Source organism: Scatophagus argus, chromosome 3, assembly GCF_020382885.2.
Source record: "Scatophagus argus isolate fScaArg1 chromosome 3, fScaArg1.pri, whole genome shotgun sequence".
Classification (NCBI taxonomy): domain Eukaryota; kingdom Metazoa; phylum Chordata; class Actinopteri; family Scatophagidae; genus Scatophagus; species Scatophagus argus.
Genome location: NC_058495.1, coordinates 2,206,140 through 2,219,871, shown reverse-complemented (window position 1 = coordinate 2,219,871; position 13,732 = coordinate 2,206,140). Strand labels below are relative to the sequence as shown.

At 39.7% G+C, this 13,732-nt stretch overlaps 1 protein-coding gene across 7 annotated transcripts in view; it reads right to left on the bottom strand.

The window, feature by feature from the left end:
• The window catches only part of LOC124054618 (plasma membrane calcium-transporting ATPase 1-like), a 93,389-nt gene that overhangs the window by 64,475 nt on the left and 15,182 nt on the right, over positions 1 to 13,732 (bottom strand). Inside the window, exon 1 of one of the 7 annotated variants that reach the window (XM_046380830.1) lies at positions 2,395 to 2,650. The exons of the other annotated variants lie outside the window; for them this stretch is intronic. The gene's annotated coding sequence lies outside the window, so the exon portion shown is untranslated. Of the gene's footprint in view, positions 1 to 2,394; positions 2,651 to 13,732 lie in introns of those variants that run through there. 7 annotated transcript variants of the gene reach the window in all.

Below are 13,732 nucleotides of genomic sequence, written 5' to 3'. Positions count from 1 at the left end.
TTTCTACAAGGATGTTAACGTGTTTATTTTTGCTGTAAAGTTGGTTATTTTCAGACAGTCTTATGGGGACTGACCCCCTTTTGGAGCCAGCCTCAAGTGGCCTTTCAAGGAACTGCATTTTTTGGCACTCCATCTTATAATGTACTCAAGGTAGAAGTAAACCAGCTCTTTGTATCCCTCACCCTCTACAACACTAACTCGCAGCATATGAGTCTCAATCTACTGGGTGATGGCCATGTATATACATATATACATATATATATATATATATGTATATGTACATGTATATATATGACAAAAAGGTGATGCTGGACCACCTGCTCATTGTGGTGGTTGACAAACAACAGAAGAAGGCAGTGGTGATAGATGTAGCGATCCCAAGTGACAGCAGCATCAAGATGGAACACAAGAAGTTCAAAAATACCAAGGTTTGTTTTGTTTTTATTCAGTCTCCTTTTGGACACCACAAGAACACAACAGAGGAGCCTTTATACTGTATCATACTTTATGCACTGTTGTTTCCTTTTGGTCTGCCTGAAGGTGAAAACAATGAATGAAAAGTCAAAGCTCATAAAGTTCCTCAATTCTTAAAAAGGTTACTGAAAACACCCAATTCCTAAATACTCTGTCAGTTAACCTCTTTCATTAATAGAAGTTATACACGTTGTTTGTCTTATCTTTTATTTTCTTCATATCAGGATTTGCTCGACCAGTGAGAAAGTGTGTGTGTGTGTGTGTGTGTGTATGTGTGTCATCTTGAATGGACCAGGACAAACGCCTTCTCTCTGCATTCATTATTATATGTCTGCTCATTGGCCAGAAATCGAGTCATTATTATAATAAGATAACAGAGAAATAAAATGAAATAAACTGCCACATTAATGTCTGTTGTACATTATTACACAAATAGTTAGGGATGTCAGTATGATGAAACATGTTAATTACAGATGACGAGATTACTTATTTAAACAGGTGCTACAAGGAGGAAATGTACAAGCATCTCAAATCAACATTCCATTTATGTACATAATTCTACACAAATGATTCAGATTAAAGCAACGGAATCTGTTATAGTGTTCTTATCACTATTGGAAAGAATAACAGTGCTGAGTAAATAATAATAATGATTAAATATGACATGAGAACAGCCATTTTATCTCAGTCCTATCAGGTAAAATAACAGTTTTCTGGCTCCTTTTCAAACTGTGACTTGTTTTACTTTTTTAGATTAAAATTCTCTTCTACATGTCACCATATAAACTCAGGGTCAATACAAACACCATCACAATGGAAGTTATCAGCACACTGACATGTTTGATTCCAGTGAAGAATTTCACTTAGAGATTATTTTTACTGATAGGAGGACTGATATGATATGACACACATACATATGCATGCGTTTATACTGGCTTTATTGTGATGAAAACATATTACTATCACTTCATCACATGACAGTGATTGTCACCACTTTTCGTGTTTTGTGAGCACATCACATTGTTCCTTCGTTTATTAACAGTTTCATTACATCACCCACAAGTCACAGCAGTCAGCACAGGATCAGCAAAGCAGGCTCCTTGCTAGGCTGGCCATTATTTGTTATGCTAATGTTAGCATGAAAATACCTGCGGAAGCTCAGCCAGTTTATGGGTGCTGAGATGTAACATTGTGAGGGTAGGTCCTTTACACAACTGTTAATATCACATTATTTCCTCACAGATCAGTTTTAACTGTGGTACTGGTTAGTAGGTAGTTTGGACCAATAAAGGTCTGTAAATTAACACAGCGTAGAATAAAACTGTGTAGACAGTGTGCTGGATTTTTTTAACAACTAGTAACACAGAAAAGAAATTAGAATATATGTCACTGACTTTAAGATCAATAAATATTATGAACAACATTTAAAGTACCTTCCAGTCAACTGTACTGTACTTTAAACAACCAACCTGCTTTAGTTTATGATAATATATTTGATAATAATACTCATTTGAGTCTAGCAAAGCATCAGTGGTTCACAGTTCAGTTGGTGTGGTTTGATTTATGGAGATCACAGGTTAAGAAATACTAATAGTATTTCAGAAAGGTTTCACGGTCATTGTAATAATAACATTTACCACATAAAAGTATTTGTCTTGACGAATAAAGGATTATCTTATCATTGTAGCATTGATACATCCCTGCTCTGAACTGTGGGAAGCATAGAGGAAGAGATGGAAAATGGGGAACAAAGTTGCTACACGACTGATTTCGGGTGGAGTTTCACAAACGCAGCCCTGCATTGCTTGCTGAACTACACTGCTGCACCCACTGAAGTCCAAAGGTGAGCAATCCTATCTTTAGACCTTAATGACACACCTGCTGAGACACACACACACACACACACACACAGACACTTACCTTTTCTTGCCCGTCGTGTGACTGAATACGTGGCTGTTACGCTTTAACGAGCATGTGTTCGATTAACACAGTCTGATGCGCACATATTGACAACCTACACACACACACACACACCTGACTCCATCCTGCTCTCTCTCCTTCTGTCACTCTCTACCCTCCTCTGTCTCTTTTTTGCTTTCAACCAAAGAAACATAACTAAACAGAGTATTATCCTCATCTGTCCCTCCCCTGCTTTGCTCCGTGTGCATGAGTGTAGGTCTAACCCTAAGCCCCGCCCACAAAGCAGAGAAGAGACATGTAATGCGACTGTACATGACAGCAAGACATCTCACACGAAATGAAATGACTGCATATAAATTGGTTAAACAACATAAATTATATATCTTTTTTCAGGGGACAAAAATAGTAAAGATATAATATATAATATAATAATTAATCATTATTATTGGTAGTAGTATTTAGGAGTGCTGGGATAAAATCTTGTTGTGCTTGAGTCTAAAATGTAATACACGTACCCACAACAAAATACAAGCTCGAGTTCAAATTACAACTGCGCTAACCGGTCACTTTTCTTTGTCCAAAAACAAATGGGGTTTATCCTCTGAAGATGAAAAACTGTGTAGAAATTTGAGTTAAAGCAGAGACAGTGCGGGTACAGCCAGATGATAGTAGGAAGTTTTCTACATTGTCGGCTGTGATCACAACTGTAAAGACTGCTGACAAAGTGCAGGTCTGATTGGACCGTCATGATGCCAGATTAAGTCAGACTAAGGTCAACATGCATCAGCTCACTTTTCGTTTGCTAATTGGAAATTTACACATCACTATATTAAACCCAGTTTTACTGCTCATACATACAGATTATTATAGAACATTTAAACCTACCAACGGACAGGTAGAGCTTTCGACTAAACCAAGTGAAAGAACTTTATAATACATAGCTCATCATAGCTATCAGAAAATTCACTCAGAGTTGAGGCAAAGCAGTCCAAGGACATCAGAGGGAAAACCAGGAGAGTATTTTCTCAGATCAGAATCCCAATCGGAACCACTGTGAATCACCTTGGTGTGACAGTGGTGTGTGCCCACGTGTGAAACAGTGTGTCTGTTCATTGTCCATCTTATCTGTTTGTTACTGACTCCAGATAAAATTAAATTGCGGCCACCATGTTGCCACCAGATACGGTAAAAGTAAACAACAAAACCTACAAGCCTCCTGTCTCATGCTGTGTTCTTATCATGCAGAGATGGAAAGATTCCATTGTTTATGACGTGACTGGATTCTCTTTCCACATTCTAATATTGATGTGTTTGTACAGGCTGGTGGAAAAGTAGAGGCAGAAGAAGAAGAAGAAAATCATTTTAATTTCTTTTGTTTCATTGTGGATGGAAACCTATTGAAAAACACCTGAAAACCAGATGCATGTGTTTACATTAGCAGTTTTCCAAACATCAGAATGAGAATTCCTTTATTTATCCCCGAGGGGAAATTCTTCTTTATTACAGACACTGCAATTTTCCCGACTAAGAAAACGGAAAGACAGGAACAAAAAATACATACATTAACACAATAGCTGTGACGAATTTCATTAAAATATTTTAAAAAAAATGTTTGCTTTTGTTAAAGGGACCAAAATTCTAATCAAAACTAGACATTCCCTGAACACAAGCTATAGTCTGAACTCAATTTTGTCTGCAGGAACCTTCTTGAGTGGTGCAGCCATAAGACAGGGAATATAATCTACAAGACTTGGCACGTAAAGTTGGGTAGGTTTCTGGTTTTGCCAGTCCTGTCTTGTGCACAAACTTAAAAGAGTTTGATTTATTCAAACTGACTGAACCAGCATTTGTCAGGTGTAGGTGGAGAAAGCTAGCTGCATACAGCTAATCAGCACGAGCCATGAGATCACCACCACAGAATGATGCATCCCTGTGTGTTATTGTTGGGCACACAGTGCTGCTACTGCCCAACATTAACAAGAGAGAGAACCGCCATCAGTAATGAGTTGGTGAAGGGTATGCTTGCTAACGTTATGTTACAAGCTACAGTAATTCAATACAAAGCCTTGTTTTAATCCACTTGTGCTTGTCCTCTTAAAGTTAGTGCAATATGCTGTTGATACAAATCAAAACTTCCTGTATCTGTTTGAAATTAAAAGCTCTCTCGCATTTCAGTGGATGAGAACACTTTACTACCTAACAAGGCTTTTACTGTGAAACATTTGCAGGAAAGATTGCAATATCCACTGGAAAAGTAGCTTGTAAGATGCACCTATTACCTCATTATTTTGATGTTAAAGAAGAAGAAAAAGAAGCACGAAGAAAAGTTAAGTTGAGTGGTTGTTGCGAGAAATAAAAGCATGATATGTCACACATGTCCTGGTGGATTGTGGTGCCACTACAGCGCCTGAACAATGGAGCAGCAGGGTCAGAGCTGAGTCAAGTGCGAGTCCTCGTGGTAAAGTTTGGTATACTGGTCCAGTCTAGCATTGGACTGAACAACACAAAGCTGTAAATTACACTGCTTCTTCATTGTCATTAATCACAGTCACAATCATTACAGCCAGTCAGCGTCCCTACTTCCCTGCTGATTCATCATCATTTTCGCCATGTAGTTTTAAAACAAGAGTAGAAACCAACAGCAGTTCCCCCTCTCTCTCTCTCTCTCTCTCTCTCAAACTGGCTGGACATTGAAGATCATCAAAATTTCTCAGAGTCAGTCAGTCTCAGAGGGTCAACATTCAAATGTGCCTCTCAGACAATTTATTTCTATAGCATCAAATCACAACAAAAGCTATCTCATGACACTTTCCAAACAGATCAGGTCTTTAATACAGAGAGACCCAACATTACCCACAGTTCCTTCCTTCAGAACATTTTATCACAGACACTTCTCTTAACACTTTGACTGTCAGCGGGTTCTTACATTTCACTTTAAGTAAAATAGTCATGCAGCTGCTGTCACTGATGTGGTCAGGGACAGCATAAATTAAAAAACCCAGAGACACACATCAGTTTCAGTTCATGAAAAAGATTCTGGTTTTTCATTATATTCAGCCAGACTGTCCCTCTGTTCAGCTGCAGTTATCCTCCTTCCTCTTCCTCCTCTCTGCTCTGTGCCTCTGCAGACACACCTGCTCTGCATACTAAACCAGCCAGCCTGCACTGCCCTCCTCCACACACACACACACACACACACACACACACACACATCACAGTCCCACTATGAAAACACGCTGCTTGCCACACCCTCCACACAGAAAGGAACTTTTCTGTGTTGCACCCAGCAACAGATCTCTCTCTCTCTGTGTGTGTGTCTCTCTCTCTCTCACACACACACACACACACACACACACAAATCAAGTCACAGTGACTTCTCACACACATTTCTACATGCAGGGCACATCAAGCAGTCGACACTGAGTCTGTGTGTGTTTGGTCTAGACGACGATATGTGTGCAAAGGAGTGTCGCCGTATGCCAGACAGAGTAATGAGAGAGCGAGAGGGAAAGAGAGGCCAAGAATGCAGGAGACCACACCCATGTCTGCAGTCACATGACCAGAGTGGAAAAAGGAAATCCCCACACTGCAGAGAAACAAGACAGAGGTCTGGACTGCATAGCATCATTATACACACACACACACAGACTCAAATCCATCCAAACCCAAGTTGTAATCTCCAGGATGTTTCCTCACAAACACAAACAGCTGTTTGTTTCAATTTAGTATGTGTCAACTTTCCATTTATGGCAGCTAAAGTTCAGGTTACCATTCTGCAGACACGCACACACACACGCAACAATTTAAATGACTCATCACAGCAGGAAACAGTATAGGCGAAGACTTGCTGCCAGTTTCCTGTTTTATTATTTTTAATCAGCTCTCTTTGCCCATGAAATGTCACTGGGTAGGGACTGCAATCTGAAGCTGTTTGTCCAAACTTTGTTCCATCAGATATCCAAACCATCTGAAAGGATGCGCTTGCAGAAACCAGTTTAATGTTTATCCAGCAAGTCAAACTAGGAGGGTCGATAGCCAAGAGAAAAAAGACGGCTTTTAATTTCAGATTTTAAAATCTCAACCTCACAAAAATGGCAGTATTAATTCAGTGACTAAAGGCTGTACCCTTTAAATTACTTTCTAATTCTAGGAAGCTTTTTGGAGCTGATGACAACTTTTACATTACAATTAAGTGAAATAAAAGCTATCCAGCAACAGTAATTTAGAAATGTAATCTAAAGGAAAAGCTGGACCCTAAATGTCTGAAATTCAGGAAGCCACTGAGGGGCTGCATGTAACAGGCTAATAACTGATACGCTTGAAATAGCACTCGTTAGTATTGTCTAGTGAAATAATGAAATCCAGCTTCTGCTTCCTGTCTTTGATGGAATATTATCTGCTCAATGGTAATGTTCTTCAGTGTGTTACATGCAACAATCCATATCCACTGTACATAACCCTACATACAGCCATACAGAGCGCCGTCCAGCAACGCCTGCCCCTGAGTGACAGTTCCTACCTAAACTGTAGGTGACCCAAAAGCACAAAGGTAACATCTTCGGACCTCTGGAACAATATGGTGTCCTACCAATATTTAACTTTAGAAATGGCCCCTCCATGTACATTAGAAGAATAATAACATTAGTCTCATAACCGACTAGTATTTCTGAATCTGACTGTCAAGGGGAACAACATGTAAAAGGGCTAGTCGACTAATCATGCACATTCCTAGTGTGGACGGTTAAACCTGTCCGAGCAAAATTTTATTTGCTCAGCGTTGTTGGGCAAAAGTGCAAACGCACACGCGCACACACACACACACACACACACACTTCAGCCATAGTCTTTGGGCTCATGTAGAAATCTCATTCCTGAGATTCCTGATGGACTGGCTAGATGAGTTAGAAGTTCAGACAACCTGAGGCCCCCAATCTATTGTATTGCTGTGTGTGTGTGTGTGTGTGTGTGGTGTGTGTGTTGCATGGAGGTTCATTACATGTTACATAAATCTCTTTACAGAGTCACATCGTAGGGACTCACTTTCCTTAACTGATTAAATTTTAATGTGAAGATTTGGTGTAAGGTTAGATTAAGGTCAGGTGTAGTTTAAGGTGAGGCAAGAAAAGATTATGGTATGATAAGTTTTCAGGAAATTAATGTAAGTCTACATATTGTCCCTCTAAGTGATGGAAACATGATTATGTGCGTGTCTGAATACACGATTGCTTCAGCAGGAAACTTGACTGTCAAATATCTTTAGTCCTTTCCTGGCTAAAATACTAGTGTGTGTTATCACCCACAGTGTTTCAGTGTTTCAAACACTTATAGTTATTTCTTCTTAACAGGCTAAAATCTGGAATCATAAGTCATTAAAAGCATGTTAACACACTGAAGTTTGTACAATGGGTCACAAGAGCCCATGTTAGCCAAATATAGTCATCTGCCTTGAAGGTCTGAAAGAGACACATGTAAATTGAAACTTCATTACCACAAAGACTGAATGAGAAAACACTTGTGTGTGCATGCAGGTACCTTTTGATTACCTACAATCAGATGAATTGAAAGGACTGGGTGAGGCCAAAGAGGCAAAGAAATGAAGGGAGAGACTGCTGGTGAACTCTAAACTCAACAGGACACAAGAAACAGCAGCACAGAGGACATGTCCTTCATGAAAGAAAAGGGGATCTGGGAGAAAACAGATCTGAACCAAACAGAGCGGCAACGTTTGGAGAGCGTCCAGAGATTCAATAATCCTGTTTACAGGCTCGAAGCTCAGCCCATTCAACACTGCAGAGTCCTGATCCACACTGATCATAACCCAAACACACCGAAACAGATTGCAGCAGCCTCTGTGTGTGTGTGTGTGTGTGTGTGTGGAGGTGGGGGGTGTGACACATCAGACACTGGTGGTAGTCAGTCCCCAGGTGCAAATGTGCACGAGGAGCACTTAGATAAAAGCCTCCATTGTTGTAGAGGATGAAGGAAAACAGGCTGCAGAAATAAAAATACAAAGGAGGGCTGAAATATTTGGAGCACTGTCCCTTTAATGATTGGGGTTTTTTTCATGAAACAATACAGTCCATTAGGGTTTCTCTGAACTGGAAGAGGTAGTCACTCCTAGCCATGGTGTCAACAGCCTTATCCAACAAGAGGGGAATATTCCACATGCCCATATTTGGTCAGTTATATCTCTTATTTAGAAAGGCATTCCTCTCCCTTCTATTTGTACAAAACCACCATGTTCTTGGTTTTGCATGCAGATGACGCATCAGGTTAAAGTATGTTGCACATAAGGAACCAACACTCACAGTTTCAACCAGAAACTTTTAGCTTATGCTGCTGAAACGCCAGAGCTGCAAGAACAGCTTGTTTGGGAAACATTCATGTTCCTGATAAGTTACAAAAGAAACAGAGAGAGAGTCATGGATAAGACAGGACAAAGATGGTGTGGTGATTGATGACCAGGACACTGCACCAAAAGACAGCATCGTCAGTCAAATAGGAACCGCTTGCCTCACACAGATGCCAAAAAAAATGTGGGTGTCCTGGATATGCAGCCCATTGAATATGTGCAGTAGTTGCCTATTGGAAAAAAGCGTTACGGGATGCAGGGAGTGGCAGCGAAAGAGAAAAAAATATTGTGAGACTCATCGCTCCTGTTTCTGTTTTGTTTAATTGAAATGTTTAGATCGATTTGTTTTCGATTTAGAACCAAAATCATGACAAGCCTTTTTTTTTTTTTTTTTTTTGATGAGCCAAGACCCGTTTTGAACAAACCAGTAAAATTCAAGAGTTTTATCAAAACCCTCTGTCACTATACAGCCCACGCCCATGCACTCTGTTTCACCCAGATAAAAGTCAAACTGCCATTTCGCTGTATTACAGCATAAAACTAAATTTAAGATGATGGTGTGCTTCCAACCTTGTGTTAACAGGCTGTGTTTCACCCAGCTTCAAAAAAGTATGAGATCAAGACTTAAACTTGAGTTGAGGAACTTCTTAGACATAACTAAAACTAAAAATAATTTTAACTAGCATTTAGTGAACTTTGTGAAAGGCCACTTCTCTGCACCTGTCCTTCACTACTTTACATGAATTCATAAATATATTTATGATTCGCCTCCTATTCCCACTCTGACCTGTGTGCTCTTTGAAGGGGAACTTCTTTGAAGTGCGTCAGCATCTGTGAAGTGGATACCCCTTCAATTAGCTCTGATAGCTAACGAGCTCTGCAGGGCTGGCATCCCAGCTTTGATACGGCCCAGGTGAAAATACCTGCAGCTGGGGTTGGAGCCAGCTGACCTCCTCTGGGCTCCATACTAACAGGGGCCTCTGAGGTTTCAATCAAACACAGCTGTTGTTGTGACAGACGGGACCAGAAGGTTTACGCTGATCATCAGAAAAATCATGTTTTTCCATTTACTCTTGGCTAATCCTCAAAAAGGAAATGAAACAACCAAGTGAAATCTGAGCTGTAATAGTTGCTCTCTGTTAGGCAAACCAGCTAGTCAGATCAGCCAAACATGATCAGTAAGGATAAAGGTATTGTTCCATTTCACTTTATATGAATATTTACATTATCATGGCCAAATTAAAGCACTTCTCTTGTTTCTTTGTGATCTCTAAGATGGACTTTATTCTAAGGCTGTGACTAATGGTTATTTTCATTGTAAATTTATCTACCTATTTCTTTCAATTAGTCTATAAAATGTCATAAAATTGATGTTTTCGTACTGCTTCTTTTGTCCAACCAACAGTTTGTCCAAATGACAAAGCAAAAACATCAAATCCATACACGTAACCAGCAACCAGCAAATGTTGACAATGACATTTGTTATTTGTCTAAATGAAAATTTTCCTTGCGAACTGATTGATCGGCTAATTGTTGCAGTCCTACCAGCTACTTTAAAAAAATAAAAATAAAAAAATAGAATAGAGTTCAAACAAATTCTAACTAACATCTAAGTCATTCAAATTACAACATGACCTTCCTCTTGATTAACTTAATTTTGCTATGTAAAATATCAAAAGTCATTTGTCGGGTTGTACGACTGACGAGTCATTTCAAAAACAGTACTATTCAATAGTATCCTTTTTATGGAGCAGCAGGTGAGATAATAAGCAGCAGAGAAGGAGGGAAGCTTGGCTGCAGCACACACTTCCATTATTCTTTGTTACTGTCCTTGAAGTCTAAAAATACTGTATAATTTAGAGTCTAACAAATTTCAGTCAATTTTAACAGCCAATATCATTCATGAGTCAAAAAAAATGCCAAAGACAGTGAGTACAGCAGGAAGACCTTGAGGCATCTGAAACTAAAGATGTGGACTTTGAATCAGAAACGTGATTAGAACAAGACATGAACGCAGACTGTTGTTTCCATGAAAATGTCCTTGAAATGACAAACCTCAAGATAATTAAGAAATTAACAGTTTCCCAGAACATCACAAAGTAGATTTACAGAAATGCTGTGAGTGCTGTGTGTGTGTGTGTGTGTGTGTGTGTGTGTGTGACATGGAGAGTGTCTCCAACGCGTTAGATAACAGTGGCTGCCTGCAGCTCGCTGATAAGCAGGGTACACCGAGTGGGACACGGCAGCATTTTCCTCATGAGGTGAATGCACAAGATGCTGAAGGTAAAAATATGACAGCACAGGGCAACAAACATCCTGACAAGATAACACAAAGACAACACATCATACAAGTCAAAAATCAGGCCCCACCCTTCCTGCTAACATCAATCAAATTATTATGAAAATATATGGAAATATTATGGGCTGAAAGTCAGGATCAGTGGCATGGAAGGGTATGAGAAGTGCTGGACCAAGTGAGTAAATGTATGCACACTGCAAATGACACTAAATTTTACATTTCCCACAGCTACTGACATCGAGCTTACATTGTGGCACTGGCGTTATCAGGCCCAGGAGAAGCTTCATTTGCCATTTGTTTGTTTTGGAACTGATTCAGATTCCCAACACTACAGTTGCACCTCTAAAAGTAACCTCTCAACACCTGTGAATGGAATATGTCTCTTAGCTTTTTTGCCATTTTCTTAAATGGGTCATTATCATCAAAGAAAGCGTGGTTCACTTTAAGAAGGGGTGACATCAATATTTCCTGGCAAAAGCTAGTAAGTGCACTTTGAGTTAATAAGCCAGGTTACAGGTAAGCATGGGAGTTTTACAACATGTAACTGTAAGTCAGTGGCGTACGTAATTTAAAATTCTGGGAAACAATTGTTTTGAGTCACCATGTTTGAACTGTTGAGATTTAAAAACAGTGACGATCTGCACAAAACAGAAGTAGACTGAGTCTCAACACAGACACACAACACCTGAAGAAATGAATAAACTAATATCAGTTCCTGCCTGGCTCACTGAACTGCTTCACACTATTTGAATCTTTAAAGAGCAGCCCTGCACTAGCCTGACCACATCCCCTAAACGTACTGAACCAGCACAAGTCCCCAGACCCGTTGTACTGGGACCACTAGTGCAGCCACTTTGTTTCTGCTGCTTATCAAGAGGGAAATGACAAGCTGTTGTGTCAGCAATCAGTTTCTTTCCTTCCTCTTTTGCTTTTATTTTATGTTCCACAGCTGGCCATAATGCTCACTTTCAGCCCTTCTCCTATAATCTGTTGCATAAACACAGAAACAAAGCCAAAAGAGTCATCATCACCACCTATTACAGCTACAACAGTCCACAGGTTGGAAATGTAGGCTAACAGCACCAGAGCCAACAGAAATGATGATCTCTACTCTTTGCTAAACTTTATAGCATAGTGAGGTTGTGAAGCATGAGATGAGGGAAACTTGGAGAGTTCTGTTCAGTTATCATGGTAACAGTGCCTAGCATGTTTTCTTCAACAAACTCACATTCGTACCCTTGATATCAAAGGACGTATAGAACCTATTCATTTGCAGAAGTTAACATGTCTATAAATATCAAAATCCCGGTTTGATGTTAGTTCCTTACCCAAAGACCATCTTTATGCCTTTTATGACCAATCTGTCAATAATGTAAAAAAGAGACAGCGATCTGTGGACACTCACACATGTCTATCAGAATAAAAGCTATGCAACATTGTCCTTTATTATAAAATAGTGACCAAACAGACATTAAGATTACACTGAATAAATTTAACTGTGTTAACTTACTGGCTCCTAAATCAGGGTCCACACTTTCATGCACTCATATTTCTATCTCCACTGGATTAAAATGGAGGCTCTGCTCTTTATTTACCCGTTGCCTTGGTGAATCATTGTAGTGGCATCCCACTGCTGACGGGTTTTTTCCGCATTCGAAAAACACAGTCTTAACTGAGAGTGAATGTCCTCAGACTTTATTGAACTAATTATCATCAGCGGTTCAAGAACCAATCTCAGCATTAGTTAACCCAGGGTTCAGGATTAAACAGGTCAGTGAAACAGGGTCCTTAAGTCTGCTACTATTAAACAAGCAGCAGCTTGAGACCACATGACGTCCTTCCTGCTGTCTGCCACTTATTGTGGATGAGTGTCTGTTTATGACTGCAGGTCACAAGTTTTCAGTTTTCGGAGTTGGAAAGTGTCTGTCGTCCTAAATTCTGAAATGTATGACCCAGCATGGCTGACCAGAGGGCAAGCAAACCAGGCAACAGCACTAATCTTTTAAAAGCAGCAACACAGGCCCAGGGTTTCCCATGTCAAGCTATGGACAAGAAAGGCCACATATTTAATGAGTGGGGGAATGAATGACACTGCAATGTCAGGTAAAATAAAACCTTCAGCAACATCTATAAAAAGAAACGTGTTATTTGTTAGTGCTGACAAGACTATTAATCTAAAATGAGAAATGGTTAAAAAAAAAAGGTAATGGTAAACTGACCATCTTAAATCTGACTGCCTGTCAGCTATCAGTGAAAAGTTTTAATAGTGTAATCTCCACAGGAAGCCGCTCTGACAAAAACTCTTGGTGTCTTATCAAATGCAAAGATGGATCAAGACCTTCAGTTTCACTGTGGACATACAGAGATACAGTGGACATGGAAATAAAACCAATGTCAATGTCAATGTTATTAATCACTTAATAAAAACAAAGTAGTTTTCTTCCTGTATTTCCTCATGGAGCTTGCTGCAGGAGTTTTTTGGTCCAGTAGATTTCTGGTTTTACCTGGAGGTTACAGCCAGCCTTAAGATGATATAACCCTTTATTTGTCCCTCATTGGACCTCCCAAAAGCCTCCAACTTCATAACAGGGATTTCTGCTGTCCACTCACAGTCTTTTAATGATGGACAGGTGACTGTGCTGTTAACTAGCAGTCAGAAAGTAGCAGGCTGTTTTCTGTTGGACTTG